General features: G+C 39.8%; 1 long non-coding RNA gene across 2 annotated transcripts; it reads right to left on the bottom strand.

The window, feature by feature from the left end:
• Positions 1 to 1,072: 1,072 nt before the first annotated feature.
• On the bottom strand, positions 1,073 to 17,554 carry LOC110151481 (uncharacterized). 2 transcript variants are annotated; one of them, XR_011483784.1, is made up of 4 exons: positions 17,386 to 17,554; positions 15,429 to 15,570; positions 6,066 to 6,181; positions 1,073 to 1,166 (listed from the first exon to the last, which is right to left on the bottom strand). It is a non-coding gene; the product is annotated as an uncharacterized lncRNA (long non-coding RNA). The 2 variants fall into 2 exon arrangements; XR_002318090.2 differs by lacking the exon at positions 1,073 to 1,166 and adding an exon at positions 2,498 to 2,644.
• Positions 17,555 to 17,895: the final 341 nt, after the last annotated feature.

Here is a 17,895-nt window from a genome sequence, read left to right as displayed (position 1 = left end):
AATGCAGGAAACATGGGTTGAATCCCTGGTTCGGGAAGATTCCACCTGCCTCAGGGCAACTACGCCTCTGCGCCTCTGCGCCACCACTACGGAAGCCCGCCCTCCGCATAAGAGAAGCCATGACGGTGAATGCTCACTGCACTCACATGGTTGCTCACCGCAACTACAGAAAGCCTTAGCTGCAACGAAGAACCAGCACAGCCCCAAATAAGATAAACAAATTAAATAAACTGCCACAGCCAAGAAACGAAGATCCTGCCTGCTCGGTATGTCCCGTTCCCACACCCCTGCAAAAGAAAAACAGAAAAAATACCTGAGCAAATCTAAACACAGGGTTCCCTTAAAAATAGTAGGGTGAACTGAGGGGAAAGGAGGCAGCCCTCAGGATCACCCCTGTGTCAAATGGGATCTTTCCGTAGAGCTAAGAGGGCTGCAGATGGCTCCCAATGGCGGTGCGCCCGCCCCAGTCTCGCGGGATCTGCTGTGGCGCGCAGGCTCCAGAGTTCGAGCGCACAGAGGTTGCACACGCATGGGCTTCTCTCCAGTTGTGGCACGTGGGGGTTTCAGAGCGTGTGTGGGCTCTGTAGCTGTGGTGTGAGGGCTCAGTTGCCCTGCAGCATGTGGGCTCTTAGTTCCCCAAACAGGGATGGAGCCGCATGTCCCCTGCATGGGAAGGCGGATTCTTAACCAGTGGACAAGCTGAGAAGTCCCAAGGGCAGAGGTTTTATCTGTGGACTGGCTGACTGACTCGCTAACAGCTCCAGCAATCTCACAACCAGCCGAAAGCCTCAGTGGTAACAGGCAACTCGAGTTTTGTGAGTAGACTGTGCCAAATTCTGGGTTTAGAACGGCCCAGCAAATTCGGTACTATTCAAAACTGTGACTTCTGTTTCAAAATCATAGATAAAAGCTGACTGTGACCATGAAGCTCTCCTCCCACTGAGAAAGAGTCCAAGCGGCACTTTTCTCCCTTTGTCATATCAAGATGGCATTCTTATCTTAACTTAGCGTACTGCACTTCTATTCTATGATGGGTGCTTACTGCATAGTCTTAAAGAATCAAACTGTCGGATGAGAAGACAATATTGTTCTTTTATTTCAAGAATGTGTGGTGTTATCTAAGATACCATTGCCCATCCAGTTGATGGATTGCCAAGGCATTTCATCTGCAAGGAAAAAAACAAACAAAAGGTATGGCATGAGTCTGGGACAAAGTGAGAAGAGTTAGCCCCTCACTTTTCCAAACTTGAAATCAACTTTAAGGGGAGAATTCTGATATTTCTTATCAGCCTCCACTCTTCGGTTCCTGCTTCCCAACAATTCTCATCTTGCATTTGAGGCCCCCTGTGGTACCAGGGACGCTTCCCTGGTGACGCAGTGGTAAAGAACCTACCTGCCAATGCAGGCGCCTTGAGGGTTGGATCCCTGGGTGGTGAAGATCCCCTGGAGAAGGGAATGGCAACCCATTCCAGCATTCTTACCTGGAAAATTCCAGACAGAGGAGCCTGGCAGGGCTACAGTCCAGGGGGTTGAAAAGAGTCATGTCTGAACATGCATGCATCCCACTACATCATGGTGCCATGGAAGTGAATTCTGTCTTCCCAGGGGCAGGAGCAAGGAACTCAGGTGTGGCCCATTTGGTTCACCTGGCCACAGTCACGGATGCCAGGCTCTGCACCGGTGATCTAGGCTGGTTCCAGGCGTGAACCTCGGGCGCTGCACTTGGAATGCCGGGACAGAGGCTCCCCTCATTCTGGGCTGTGTGGTGGCATTGCCAGCCCCTAGAACAGCAGTGACATTTTTTGCCACTGTTAGGGGGAGCCAGCCCGAGGCCAGTGCTAATTCAGAGGACGACCTAGATGAGAGAACTGAGTGGAAAGAGCAGTGGAGCCCCCATAACATGCATCAGATCGCAACTGAGTCTGGCCCTGTTTCTGGACTCTTCCACAAAGTCTATATATTCTGTTACCGAAACTGAAACTTCTGGATTCGCTGACCAAATATCCTAGGAGGTAAGGGTGACAGAAATCCAGAAACAATTTTCGTTCTCTAAAAATATAGTAGTATATATAGGAAATCAGGATGCAGCTGTAATTGCTGCAAGATCTATTTTCTCTTAGTTTTTTTAAGTGAAATCTTCCAAGTGTTAACACCTTAAATATGTTAATAACATTTTGAATACATCTGTTTTCTTAAAAATGGCAATAGTGTGAAAGGATAAACATTGAGGAAGGTGTCTCCATCCCATTTTTCTCAGTTCTCCTCCTCAAAGGCAACATTTAATTCCTTTACAGGCTTCTTAGTATACTTCTAAAGATATTCTGCACAAAGAAGTTAACACTTGCTATTGGGTTGGCCCAAAAGTTCATTTGAGTTTTTCTATAAGACATTATGGAAAAACACAAATGAATCTTTTGGCAAACTTAATATATGCTGTCAGCATCTTGCTTTTTTTGCTTACAAATATTTTTCAGAGGTTGTTCCATATCAGAAAATATTTAAGCTGCTTCTTTATTTTTTATTTCAATTGAAATATGGTTGATGGACAACCAACAAACATATTTGTTTTTTTTTTTAATGGGAAAACTGCTTCTTAAATATGACAACATGGGTAGGAATTTTTCATTCTTCATTTTGCTGCTACCTGCAAACAAGGGTGAGTAAATTAGTTTGTTTAATTAGTGAAATGAAGCAACTGTAGCAAATACCTGTTACACATTTCTGAAGAAATTCATTTAAAATTATGAAACAGCTCCAAACTAGTCTCTGTTTTGGTTCTGTGATTTATTTAACCAAGGTCCTATAGCGAATCATTTAGGCTATAACCTTTAGCTATTTTACATAAAGCTGCAGCAAATGTGGTTATGTATGCTCCTTTGTTTGAAAGCTATGTAAAATGTTCTCAAAAACAGCCTGTATAAATATAGGCTATTGAATCAAAAGTTTTAAATTTGAGACTCTGAATACAAGAATTCAAAAATTTGTTTTTGTTGGCTTTTTTGTTTGTGTGTGTTAACCCTTCCCCTTGACAAAAAGTTTAAAATTGAGGCATAATTGACTTACAACATTAGGATATTTTCAAGTATACTGCAAAGTGATTCAGTTTTAAATTATACTATATTACATATATTTTATTTTATTCTTGTCCATTATAAGCTATTATAAGATATTGAATATAGTTCCCTGTGCTGTACAGTAAATCCTTATTGTTTACTTTATATAGAGTGTGTATCTGTTAATCCCTTACTCTCAATTTATTCCCCCATCGCATCCTTTTTGGTTATCTTAAAGTTTGTCTTATATGTCTGTGAGTCTGTTTCCATTTTGTAAATGACTGTATCATTTGTTTAGATTTCATATATAAGTGATATCATATGATATTTGTCTTTCTCTGGTTACTTCACTTATGGTAATTTGTAGGTCCAGATGGATTCCTTTTTCTCACTCACCCATCCATCCATTCATTTATTCAATAAATAGCTATTGAGCACTCAATATGTGCCAGGGAGTATTTTGGGTACTGATCCTTACCTCAGGGACCTTCACTGAAAAAGAACATAATAGGTCTGATGAATGTCCAGTCATCTGTGGTTATTTAGACACGTTAGTATTTAAGGGGCTTTGTTATAACAGCTTCACAGTTATTCCAGTACAAACCAATTCATTTTTGGACCTGTATCAGAAGTCATGGCTATGCTAGGGCATTCAATATTTCTAGGTGATAAAAGTAAGGGACCAATAGTTCTTTTTGATGGAGAGCCTTCCATAGAATACTTCTAGAAACTGTTCCAAGCCATTTATTATGCATCAGTAGCCCCACTTACAGGGTCTTCCCTATAGGCCCAGCTCTCTGGCCTTGGCTGACTGGACCAAGAGTGGGCATGGGACCTTAAGGCAGCCACTTGATAGGCTGATTGGTGACCTCTAGGCTGACCTGGCTCCAGAGCTTTGTCCATTAGGAATATTGGTCACAACATTGCACCAATCAGACCCTCTCAAATTGAGATACTGAGAAAATAAAATAAGTGTTAGCTAAGGAAGCAAAACCCAAAGGAAAGGAGAGACTGAGTCACATAGTCAAGTCATGAAATCCTGTAGCCAAGGTTTTCATACCCAGTGACTAGCCAGAGTTAACCAGGGCAGGTCTGGTCTAGGGCAATTTTCCTCAAACTTGGACAGAGAGTCCCTGCTTCTGGATCTTTAAATTAGGTCAGTCCATAATTCCATTTATTGTTTAAATTGAGACTTCTGTTTAATTGGTGATTGATGTCCCAATTATCCCAGATGGTAAAGGTGATAGAAATCTAGAAACAATCTTCTCTCCTTGCCTGGAGGGCCTGTTAAAATAGAGATGCTAGTTCCACAGTCAGAATTCCTAATACAGTGGGTCTGGGGCACCAAGAATTTGCATTGCTAACAAATTCCTAGTTGGTGCTGATACTGTTGATCCAAGGACCAAACTTTGAGAACCACTACTCTACAGAAATATTCCATGCATTCAAATCTCTTTGAAATAAGATGGGTCCTCTTCTTGCTGTTAGACTAGATAGAACATTTCATTTTCTGGGTCCCTGTGAGATCATTCTACCACAGAGCTGAAATTCCTGATTGCCTGTATTTTCAGGTCCTTTTGACATCTCCACATTATTTAAGCTAATCTGAGTGAGTCCTTATCACAATATGAGCCTCCAAAATAGAACATAGTAATAGGTATCATTTATTGAAGTCCTTACTCTGTACAAAGAGAAAGCATTCAATAAATGATAACTAGATGTTCCACTAGGGAATTGCAATGACTCATAAATATTTTGTCCCTAAGTTCATTACTGCAATGTTGTTTATTTCGTGTTTTTCTTTTTAAAAATGTTTAATTTCCTCTTGATTCTTACAGTCAATTATATAAGAACCAGTTTTGGCTCAGGTTTGCAATTTTTTTCTACAGTTGCAATGTTCCATCATATCCTCAAAAATATTAAAACTCAGAGAAAACCAAAATCAGCACTAACAATTGAGACTGAGCTCTTCCTTTGACCTAGATACAGAGTTTCTGACAAATTAGTGTGTTATTAAAATGTCTTACCTCTGAGGACATCTGCAATCACATTTATTACAAACAGAACTAGGAAGATCGATTAGAAGTTTATACCAGGCTCCATCCTAATAGTATCAAGTCTCTGGTTATGTCTTTTGTCAAACTTTAAAATGGACTATTTATTTCATGATTATTCCTTGTGCTTCTGCACCACTAAACTCTAAGCTTCATAAATCCTGCAAGTGGGTCCACCAGTTTTCTCTCAGTGCCTAACACATGACAGGTGTTCAATAAATATTGATGGATGTTATGGACTCAATGTTTGTATTCCCCACCCCTAATTCTAACTCCTAATATGATGGAATTCAGAGGTGGAAGTCATTAGGTCATGTGATGAAGCTTCAGTAAGTGGGATTGAAGTAAAGTGAAAGTCGCTCAGTCTGACTGTTTGTGTCTCCATGGACTGTAGCCTGCCAGGCTCCTCTGTCCATGGAATTCTCCAGGCAAGAATACTGGAATGGGTAGCTGTTGTCTTCTCCAGGGGATCTTCCCAACCCAAGGATCAAAGCCAGGTCTCCTGCATTGCAGGCAGATCCTTTACTGTCTGAACCACCGATTGGTGCCCTTATAAAAAGAGGTTAGAGTACTCCTTTGTCCATTTTCCTCCATGTGAAGGTACTAGGAGAAGAGGGCAATCTACAAGCCAGAAGAGGACCCTCGTCAGAACCCAACCATACTAGCACCCTTGTCTCAGACTTCCAGTCTCCAAGACTGTGAGAAACACATATCTGTTGTTTAGAAGCCACACAGTCTATGATGCTTTGTTATAGCAGCCCGATTAGACTAAGACAGTGAAACTGAATTTCCCTGGCTGTACACTTACAATTAATGTGCTAAGGCAAGGGTCATTTGTATAATTTAAACTAAAATAATAACATGGAAATAATTAAAATGGAATAATACATTGAAAATAAAGTAGCTCATTTAGAAAGCCAGTGAAAATAAAAGGAGAAGCAACAAAGCTAGGAATTACTTTATTCTTCATTCCATTGATAAGAACTCTGCCTGTGGCCAAGGGCAAGTAGATGGTTTAATCGGTGAAGTAAGGCAACCACTTTGGATTCATTTAAAACAAGTTTGCTCCATAATCTGTAAAAGAAAAATAAGAAAGCACATAATAAAAATGACAGCCTGATACACCAAAATGACCCCTTTTATCTCAAGACCTTGAGGCATTTTGCAAATGACAATTATCTCTTACATCATCCGCTCTGAGGTAAGAATTATTTTCCCCATTATAACTGAGCCTCCATAAAATTATTCTTTCCCAAAGTCCCAAATCATGGCTGCTCTTTGAATCCCTCACCTCCTGAGAAATGTCTAAGTTAGCACATAAATCACGTTAAAGAAAACTTTAAATCAGGGCAAAAAGTTATATTTGAGCTATCAAGAGACTAAGCTACTTAGAGATTTCAGATTTCAGTAAAACTTCCACAGTGGGCTTCCCTGGTGGCTCAGCTGATAAAGAACCTGCCTGCCAGTGCAGCAGACACAAGAGACGTAGGTTCAATCCCTGGGTTGGAAAGATCCCCTGGAGAAGGAAATGGCAACCCACTCCCGTATTCTTGTCTGGAAAATTCCACGGAGAGAGGAGCCTGGCAGGCTATGGTCCAAAGAGACACAAAGAGTAGGACATGATGGAGTGCGTTTGTGCGCATGCCCGTGTGTACACACACATACACACACACACACACACACACACAGCAATGAGTGGAAATGAGAATAGATTGGGAGAATTTTAACGCAAAAATCTGCTCAATTCTACTTCATATTTTAATGACATTTTCAATATTTGGAAGGCCTTAGATGTGAATTGACTTCAAAACACATTCTGAAATTGTAGGTGATCTGGAGCCAAAATAAAGAATATCTGACCAAGAATACATTCTCAGAGGAATGATAATAAAATCCAAGACTGGGAGAATGTTCCATTTTATTGCCCAGATCCATAGAAATTCACCATGGTAGATCAGACTTTTAATATCTGGTCACAACAGGACATCATTCTTAATGATCCCCAGCTGCAGAGAGTATGTACTTGGAATTTTCATCCCTACCTTTGTACTATTAGGGAGCCTACGTTTTAGATTTACGGTATTTTTAAACTTCTATTTGCAAGGAATTACAAGCATCAAGAAAAAAACTTACCAAGATAGTATAAAAACACTCCATAATGCCCTTCACCTAGATTCACCAATTGTTAATGTCTTGCCCGATTTACTTTGTCATTTGTCATATATAGAATATTTTTCCCAAACCATCTGCAGTTATACCACCTTATCCTTAAGTCCTTTACTGTGTCTTCCTAAGAATAAGAACATTCTCTTACATAACTGCATTATAATTATCTACTTCAGGTAATTAAACATTAATCAATATTTTTATTCAGTCTACTGTTCACATTCCAATTTTGTTGACTGATCCAATAGGATCTTTATTGTATTTTTCTTCTACAGTACAGGATTCAGACCAAGATTGCTTATTACATTTTGTTACTATGTCTCCTTTAATTTTGATCAATTCTTCAGGTTTGTTTTTTTTTTCCCATAAGAGTGACATTTTTGAAGAACACAGGTACCTTTTTAAATATATTACATAGAAAAAATTTTTGGAGAAATTTAGGTTTAATGATGGTAGTTTTAATTTTTCAGCTAACAAAGTTTTAAAAAATTGAAGCATAGTTGATTTACAATTCTGTGTGTGTTTCACATGTACAACACTGTGTTTCAGTTATATATATACATATATATATGTACATATATATCCTGGAGGAGGAAATGGCAACCCACTCCAGTATTACTGCCTGGAGAATTCCATGGACAGAGGAGGCTGGCAGGCTACAATCCATGGGGTTTCAAAGAGTTGGACATGACTGAAGCAACTTAGCATTCATGCATATATATATATATATACACACCATACTGTGATTGTTATATATATAAATATATGTGATTCAGTTTTACATATATATATATATATATATATATATATATATATACTTTTTCAAATTATTTTCCCTTATAGGTTATCACAAAATATTAAGTATAGTTCCCTGTGCTATACAGTAGATCTTGTTTGGTTATCTATTATGTATATATACACAGATAATAGATATATATGTATGTGTGTATTAATCCTAACCATTAGTTTATTTCTGCTGAACAACTTTTGATGGTAACTGCAAGGAGAGACAGGAATTGCATAGCTTCTAATTCAGTCCTATCAGTGAAATTCATAAAAATGCATTCACATGTAATGTGCTAAAGGAGTGCCTGGCACATGGTTACTAGAAAATAAATGTCCTCAAGGGTAGCTTTCTTCCCCTCTCCAAACATGTATGTTCCATGTGATGAGAGTCATATATGAGTCTTGTTGGTAATTTCATCCTAATTATCTAAGATCGTGGGTTGATATTGAGTAGACTCAATAAAAAGTTTGCTGAATGAATGACTCCTGCAGCAATGAGGTGCTAACTAGTACCATCTTTTTCTTTAAAATTTCAGTACCTAACAAGTGACAAGGCACAAAGTAATTGAGCAGGTATTGAAAGCCTTCACCTTCCTGGGAAAATGGGTTTCCCAGCAGGTGTCAAGCATATTCCTACAAAAGAATATTTTGTTTACTCCCCAAATGCTTAAAATCCACTGAAAAGATTGTGTTCTGTTATCTTTAATGGCCATTGTACATAATTTTCTTCTCTTCTTTGTTCATTCCTTCTCTCCACATGTTTAAGATACCTACCAAAAACTCATTAACTCAAATTCTGATAAACTGAAACCTGTGGAGTTTTTGAAATATTCTCTGCTGTCTGAACATGCTAAACAAATTTTAAAAATAAATAAACCGTGTAAGGGTGCTCATTTAGTTTACTTAAGGAAATCAATAGTGCTTTGCTGAGGCACTGTTTACGTACAAGTGATGGGTTAATTGCAAAGAGCTCTATACTATTATTTAGTTAGCAAATTGAGAGGACAGATTTAGGGGACTGTGCATCTGTTTACTTGTTCTTATCCCAACACAACCATGCTTCAACCACAGACCAGATGATTAATGCTCAGTGAGAAGGAACTAGCCCAGGGTCACACAGGTAGGAAGTGGCTCAGATGGGATTTGGACCCAGGCCTTCAAGTCTCACCTTTGCTAGACCGCTCTGTGCCCACACAGTTTGCGTCCTGTGGGTTCGTACTACGCTGAGTCTGTAGTAGGCAGATTAAGCCGATCAGGTAACTTCACGAAGAAAAACATTTGGAGAAAGAATTTAAGTATATGCTATTTGAAGGAAATCAACAATGTAGTCCTTGTGGGAAAAGGAGAACTTTGGCCTTTCCCCCCACTTATTTTAGAGTTGTTTTTATTTTGAAATACGAGGTGGGGTGTGGAGAGCAGCCATTGGAATGTCTTCAGTCTTTAGAGCCTCTTAAAGTACGAACTGCAGCCCTGAGTCCTTTAAAAAGAATAAAATGGCATTTCATTTAAATATATTCTTTTCATCATTTTAGAGAAAGCTTCCTTCACATTAAGATAATGAGCTTTTCCAGCAAAATATGATGGTGAGACACTTTGAATTACCCAACTCGGAGCAAATTTTAAGCAATTAGAACAGCTCCTGAGATAAAAGAAATCACCTGATAAAAAACACGTTATTTGTGTCTAGAGAGAATTACAATGAAGATTTCAGAGTACCATTATTTTCTGATTTTTCATTGTTTGTCTCCGGTCAGCTAAGGATTGCATTCTTTCTTCATAGATTAAGTGCCCTTCTGAATATTTAATGGCTCACTCAGAGTTGGTTTTTTAATTTCTTTAAAGATAGTTTTGATTTTTTTACTGGGAGCTACAGGGGATAAGTTGTGGGAAGAGTCTGTTAGGCGTATGAAAGGAATTGTATTCACTTTAAAGAAAGAATAATGAAACGATCCATCTAGTCATATTTTAAATCTTCCTTTTATATCCATGACTTAGACTGTTCATAAGTATGATTGGTTTCATTTAAGTTACATGCATTTTCTCCTAATTATGCTTCTCAAAAATTATGGGGAAAAAAAACAAGGTGTAAACCTTTTTTTGCACTTGACTTACATAAACTGATAAATGACTATTGCAGAATAAACACGTGCTAGTTTGTAATAACTGGAGTGAGATTGTCCAAACTGGTTGGCTGGTGGACAGGCCAAGTGGTCACAGTCATGGAACCTAGATTTACTTAGCAGTTGTTATTTGTAGGTGCTAAGGAAAGCCCTTCACTTTCACCTAATCCTCACCTGAAACCTCAAAGGCAGTGACTCCTATCAGTTTTGTAGGTGAAGACAATGAGGACGGGAAACACTATGCATGACCAAAAGTCCTAGGGTTAATGATCCCATTCAGTCTGACTCCAGAGACTACACTTTGTATTGGGTAGATCTCACTGGCACTTGTCACTGGGGAAATTAAAAGACTGTTGAGTAGATTCAACAAGCTAGAGGAAGAACTGCTGCAGGAGTCCAGGTAGAAGATGACGGGAGCTGAGACGAAAAAAAATTTTTTTAATTAATTTTTTCTTTCTTTTAACCTGTTCCTCCCATCCTTTACCTGCCACATCTGGCAACCACCAAATAGCTCTTCTCTATATCTATCATCTTGGTTTTTTGTTTTTAGATTCCCCATATAAGTAAGATCATATGATATCACTTAGCATAATACACTCAAAGTCCATTTATGTTGTTGCAAATGGCCAGATAATTCTCTTTTATGACTGAATAATGTTCCACTGTATGTGTGTGTGTGTGTGTAAAAACATGGAGGCTCATATTTTTTTTTCAAATTAATATTTTTGTTTTCTTCAGATAAATATCCAGAAGTAGAATTTCTGGGTCCCATTATGATTGCATTTTTAATTTTTTGAGGAATTTCATACTGTTTTCCATGTGTGTGAAAGTCACTCAGTCATTTCTGACTCTTTGCAACCCCATGAACTGTAGCCTGCCAGGCTCCTCTGTCCATTAAATGCTCCAGGCCAGAATACTAGAGTGGATAGCCATTCCCTTCTCCAGGGGATCTTCCCAACCCAGGGATAGAACCCAGGTCTCCCGCATGGCAGGCTGATTCTTTACCATCTGAGCTACCAGGGAAGCCCAAGAATACTTGAATGGGTAGCCTATCCCTTCTCCAGCGGAGCTTCCTGACCCATGAATCAAACTGAGGTCTCCTGCATTACGGGTGGATTCTTTAGCAGCTAGGCTACCCGGAAAGCCCACTGTTTTCCATAGTGGCTATACTAATTTACATTCTCTCCAATACTTCTCCATGTCCCTGCCAACACTTGCTATTTCTTGTCTTTTGATAATAGGCCTACTTACAGGTGTGCAGGGACATCTCATTGTGGTTTTGATTTGCGTTTCCCTTATGATTAGTGACATGGAGTATCTTTGAGTATACCTGTGGCTATCTGTAAGTCTTCTTTGGAAAAATATCTATTCAGCATCTCTGAAATTAAAAGATGCTTACTCCTTGGAGGAAAGTTATGGCCAACCTAGAAAGCATATTAAAAAGCAGAGACATTACTTTCTCGACAAAGGTCCATCTAGTCAAGGCTATGGTTTTTCCAGTAGTCATGTATGGATATGAGAATTGGACTATAAAGAAAGCTGAGCGCAGAAGAATTGATGCTTTTGAACTGTGGTCTTGGAGAAGACTCTCTCTTTTTTTTTTTTTTTTTGGAGAAAGACTCTTGAGAGTCCCTTGGACTGCAAGAATATCCAACCAGTCCATCCTAAAGGAGATCAGTCCTGGGTGTTCATTGGAAGGACTGATGTTGAAGCTAAAACTCCAATCCTTTGGCCACCTGATGCAAAGAGCTGGCTCACTTGAAAAGACCCTGATGCTGGGAAAGATGGAGGGCAGGAGGAAAAGGGGACAATAGAGGATGAGATGGTTGGATGGCATCACCGACTCAATGGACATGAGTTTGGGTAGACTCCGGGAGTTGGTGATGGACAGGGAGGCCTGGCGTGCTGCGATTCATGGGGTCGCAAAGAGTTGGACACGACTGAGCGACTGAACTGAAGTAAACTGAACTGACCCTATTTTTTAATTAACTTGTTTTCGGTTTTTGGCTATTGACTTCCATCTGGTTATTCCTGAATTAAATCCTTTTATAATAAGCCAGTAACCTAGTAAATAAATGTTTCTGAGTTCTGCGAGCTGCTCTAGCAAATTAAGGAAGGAAGCTGTGGGAACCTTCAGTGTTGGTCAGATACACAGGTGACAACCTGGACTTGCATTTGGCATCATGAATTAGAATCATCAGAACCTCCAGTCTCTAGCCAGCTGGTCACAAGCGCAGGAGATAACTGAAGTGGGACAGCAGGGAGCATATGGGGGCACTCTTGTGGGACTGAACCCTGACTCTGAAACCTGATGCTATCTCTGGGTGTGCAGTGTCTGAATTGAGTTGAATCATAGGATGCCACCTGGTGTCCTGAGAATTGCTTGCTGATATGGGAAGGAGCCCCACCCCTACACACACATTCATACACTGGAATTAAGTCCAGAAACCCTAAAATACATGGCTAAGACAGGTGGTGGAGAAGGAGCTCTGGAGAAGATCTATGAAACCCTCATTTATCTGACTCCTTGCTTTTGTTGTTCAGTCACTCAGTCGTGTTCGACTCTTTGTGACCCCATGGACTACAGCATGCCAGGCCTCCCTCTCCTTCAACATCTCCTGAAGTATGCACAAACTCATGTCCACTGAATCAATGACGCCATCCAACCATCTCATCCTCTGTCATCCCCTTCTCCTCCTGTCTTCAATCTTTCCCAGCATCAGGGTCTTTTCAAATGAGTCAATTCTTCCCATCAGGTGGTCAAAGTATTGGAGCTTCAGCTTCAGCATCAGTCCTTCCAATGAATATTCAGGGTTGATTTCCTTTAGGATTGACTGGTTTGATCTCCTTGCAGTCCAAGGGACTCTCAAGAGTCTTCTCCAACACCAAAGCTGGAAAGCATTAATTCTTCACTCTCAGCCTTCTTTATGGTCCGACTCTCTCATCTGTACATGACTACTGGAAAACCATAGCTTTGACTAAATCTTCTCCAGGGAATCTTCCCAACCCAGGGATCGAACCCACATCTCCTGCACTGCAGGCAGATTCTTTACCATTTGAGCCACAGGGAAGCCCCTACTCCTTGTTAGAGGAAGGCCAATTAGAATGAGTGGAGGTCAGAATGGTGACATATTTTAAAGGAAATGGTTTCACTATTTCCAAGAAATAGAACCAGGTTATAAAATTATTCCTTCATCTTCCCTCAAGCACTTGCTTAATAAAGAATTAGAAATGATTTGCCATTCAGAAATCAGCTGGACGGCCAATGGTCCTTCTCAAGTGTTTGAAGGTGATTAAAAGCAATTTGCTTTTGTGAGGTGTTTAAATAATCCCTCTGGAAATCTTGTTAAACTCTTCATTTGCTTCCCTTTTCTTTAAAAAAGGGGAAAACATAAACTCTGTTGAGAGTTGAGCCTTTCTGTGTCCCAATTAATGAAGCTTTACTCAATTAAGAAATATTGACTGGCTGCATTAGCATGCATCTTCCTCTGGGGTCAACAGAGGCACCTTTCACCAGGCACTTAAACCTTAGCTGATGTTAGTGACTATTTTAACGACCACTCCGGTTAGCATTTTGCATTCTGCCAAATAGACTAATGGGGTGAGGGTGCGGATAAGGGACAAAGTCTCATAGCCTGATTTGCCTGGAAACAGACCCCAAATCATGAAACTATGTCATGGTGGAGGTATTTCCTCTGATGTGTTAAATACCTTCACACGCCAGACTTCCACACTCACTGTCTGCTTTAGTCCCCGCAACCAGCAGACCTGGATTATATTTCAGCTTTCCCTTTTGCAGATGATAGAACCCAAATCTTAAACCTGTATATCCAACGCTCTGTTGGCCATCTTCACCTGTACCTTCCCTGAGTAAAAGCCCAAACAACTCTATTTTTTTAAAAACCTCCTTTTTTTTTTTTTTGAGGGGGTCAGGAATCAATTCATCCATCAACAATTAGAAATCTTGACTCATTTTTTATTCTTCCTTCTGTCTCTGTTTTTAAACCTTGCATAATCTAACAGTTGCCAGCTCTTAATGGTTTCATTCCTACATATTTCTGTACAGTTGACTCTTTGACAGCACAGGTTTGAACTGCATGTTTCTACTTATATGGGGATATTTCTCAATAGTAAATAATATAGCAGTACATGGTCCTCTGTTGGTTGAATCTTTGGCTGCAGAAGAACCACAGACATGGAGGCCCAACTGTAAATTATACATGGATTAACACCAGTGTTGTTCAAGGCTAATGGCTGCTTCCTCCAAGAACAACAGTTTTTCTCTCCCTGCGTCTATGGTCACCCGTCCAAAGACTTCTTCCTCTTCTGCAACTGAATCTCTCTCTCCTTCCCTCTTACAAGGATACTGTGATAACACTAAGAGCTCACCCAGATAACCTCCCTGTCTCAAAGTCCCTAATCACATCTGCAAAATCCTTTTTGTCATGTCAGGTGACTTCACAGGTTCAAGGGATGAGGACATGGACATCTTGAGGGGCTAAGCCCCCCCACATCCTCCTTGCCTTGCCCACCTTGTCCTCACTTCTCACCTCCTCACTGGTCTCTCTGTCTTTAGGGTAACCCATCCTCCCTTTCTGCCACCTGTGAGCAGCATTTCCCAACACAGATCTGTTAACTGAACCCTGGGGGACAGTTAACAGGACAGATGCCTGGGTTCTACCTCTAGAGATTCTGAGTCAGAAAGTCCAGTGGATCTGTATTTTTGAAATCCACCAGCATACTAAATAAGTAAATGAGCAAAAAAAAACTTTATACTTGGATGACAGTTCCAAAATTTCAACATGGGGTAAGTCAGAAGTTCGTTTTGAGGAATAATCTCATAGGGGACTTACCTGAGACTGTTTACATAGCAAACATGTTATGTTTACATTGATTGCATGTTACAGATCAATAAAAATAGCAAGATTTTCTAAAGATGCTTTTCTGCAGATATTACATTACTTAAAAAAAATTGTTTTAGTAGAGGAGTGATTTTTAACCCTTCCTTCCTCTTGCTACACCTTATCACCTACTGTTTCTCGAGGTCACTGATACCCAAGGGAGTTTGGGAACCTCTGATTCTCAGACTTCTTAAGGACAAGTATTTAGTCTCCACCTCCTAGAATTCCGGTACTCAGTCAGCATTCAATTACTATGCTAAGTGCACAATTCTTCAAATTAATAGAATTTGCTAGTACAAAATCCAAGTATAAAAGCGTTTGTTAAGTTTTTACTAAAAGACAACCTACTTTGATGAGAAACTGAGGCGGAGGATTAAAGGAGAACCATAAACACCCAGGCTGTTTGGAGGTCTAGGTGAGCATTTTCTGTTGAAGAGTGTTACCAAGGCTGGTTGGTGGTGATGCATTTCGAGAGTGGATCCAAACACTCCTGGGAAGTGAAAAGCCAAGCAGATGTGTGTTATTTGTATCTGTCCAGATATGGAGTATACAGATTATACCTAGCATGTTGCACTTCTAATGGGCCCTCAGATGCTGTTCTGATCACTGTATATGTATTAGCATGCTTCACCTCATGTAATTTGTATCATCTCATTTAATTTTCAGAAGACCTTAATAACTCACACACACACACACACACACACACAAACATTTAAGAATGGTGAATCAGTGTGGTTAAATACCTTGGCCATGGTCACACAGCTAGGGAGTAGGTCGTTAAATGCAAGCGCTCTGGTTGCAGAGGTTTTACCCAGCACACTGCACTGCCCAGAGATGTCAGCTGTGTCACCAGGCATAGTACAAGAGAGACAGAAGAACAGGCCCTGAGTACATGGTCTAGTTAGGTAGAAAGGACACAAACACAAAAACATTCTGAGGCCATGACAAATAATTCAATACAAACAGACCTGTGCCCTGAAGTCTTATGGAGGGCAAGTGATTTGTCCAGGATCAAGCCAGTAAATAGCACAGTTGAGAATAGAATCCATGTGTATCTGAGACCAGATCCAGGTACTTTCAAATGGAATGAGGCTATCTAAAGCAGGAGCCAAGGGAAGGTACAGCAAGGGCATTTTATTTACTCTTGGGCTAAAAAAGGCCTGGCTTTATTATTATAAAAATTTTTTTGTTGTACAGTTCAGTGATTTTCATTCAGCTCACTGAGTTGTATAACTATCATTGAAATACAATTTTTATAACATTCTCATCACCCCTTTAAGCTCCCTCATTCCCATGTACAGTTAATTTCTGTTTCTATCTCCAGTCACAAGCAACCTTTTGTGTACTTCCTATAGATTTGCTTCTTTCTGGACATTTCGTACAAGGGGAATCACACAATATGTGATCTTTTGTATTGATTGCTTTCATTTAGCATAATGCGTTTTAGGTTAATCAGTGTTGTAGCATATATCAGTACTTTTTGCAGCTAAATAATATTTCGATCTATGGGTATATCGCATTTTGTTTATCCATTTTCTTCATTTGCCAGTTGACAAATCTTTGAATGTTTCCCAGTTTGGGGCTCTTAAGAATAATGTCGCTACTAACAATCATGCACAAGGTTTTGTGCAGATGTTTACATTTCTCTAGTGCACATGCCTAGAAATAGAATTGCTCAGTTGTGGTAATCTTGTTTACTTTTGAGTATGTTTAATTTTTAAGGAACTGAACTGAACTGAACTGAAGGCCTGACATTTAAGCAAAGATATGAAGATGAGAAAAGAAAGAGCCAAGGAAAAAGGAAGGGACAATGTTCTAGACAGTGGGTAAAGCACCAGTTTCTTTATTCCTGATGGGATACCTATAAAGTAATAACTATTGTATTTTGCATCTTAAACCCAAGGCAAAATAGTGTTATCAAAGGAAAACTGTCAGTTTCTTGAAGGTGACAAATGAGCCTACATCACAGTTAGGTTGCATTTTCTGTCTGGTTTAAACTATTCTGTGAGAAATCATTTAAAAAAGAAGAAGAAGAAAGAAAGAAACACCCCAAACTAAAGCAAGGAACAAACACGCAAGCAAATGAAAAACCAAAATGCTGGCCATGATAGTCTGATAAGAGAAAGGCACAAGTGAAAAGAAAGAATCTATACTGTTCCTTAGAGTCTGTGTTTTTCTGTTTCAGTGAGTTAATCTCTTCACATGCATAGCAATAATATTTGCACAGACTGAAAGCCACAGCTCTGCTTGTACTGCTTCCCAGAAGATAAATGGTGTTTAGCAAAATGCAGGAAAATAATCATACCCAAGCCATCTTTCTCCAGTATGCTGTCTTCCTGTTTGTCAGATTTAGCCTAAGTTGTTTTGTGTGCCTGTGTGTTTTCCCTCTTCGTGTGCTTTTCTCTTCAAGACAGGGCACATATTCAGGGCCCTGGCAGTTGTGCACACAATACATTGGTTAATCCAAGGTGACCTGCAGGTTTCAACTTTGTTTGTGAAGGCAGCTACTGTACACCAGCGAGGTAATTACGACACTACAAACCATGGACATAAAGTTGGAGAGCTGATTTCTAAAAGGCCCAAAGAGAGTTTTTACTTCTTAGCTTATGACCAGAAGTTCATGGTACATTAAGTTTTCCATTTGAAAGCTAAGAGAATCCCTTGCCACCACTTCTAACTTCTCAAAGTGATTGGAGAGAGAAAATGTCAGGATTTCTCTTGATGAGAAAAGTGCTCTTCAAGTGGAATGATAGAATGCCAGCTTTGTCTCTGTACTTTAAGACTGAATAGGAAGCAGAGGTTGGAGTTTCATCTG

This window comes from Odocoileus virginianus, chromosome 26 (assembly GCF_023699985.2).
Source record: "Odocoileus virginianus isolate 20LAN1187 ecotype Illinois chromosome 26, Ovbor_1.2, whole genome shotgun sequence".
Taxonomy (NCBI): Eukaryota; Metazoa; Chordata; class Mammalia; order Artiodactyla; family Cervidae; genus Odocoileus; species Odocoileus virginianus.
This window is presented reverse-complemented; position numbering and strand designations above follow the sequence as displayed.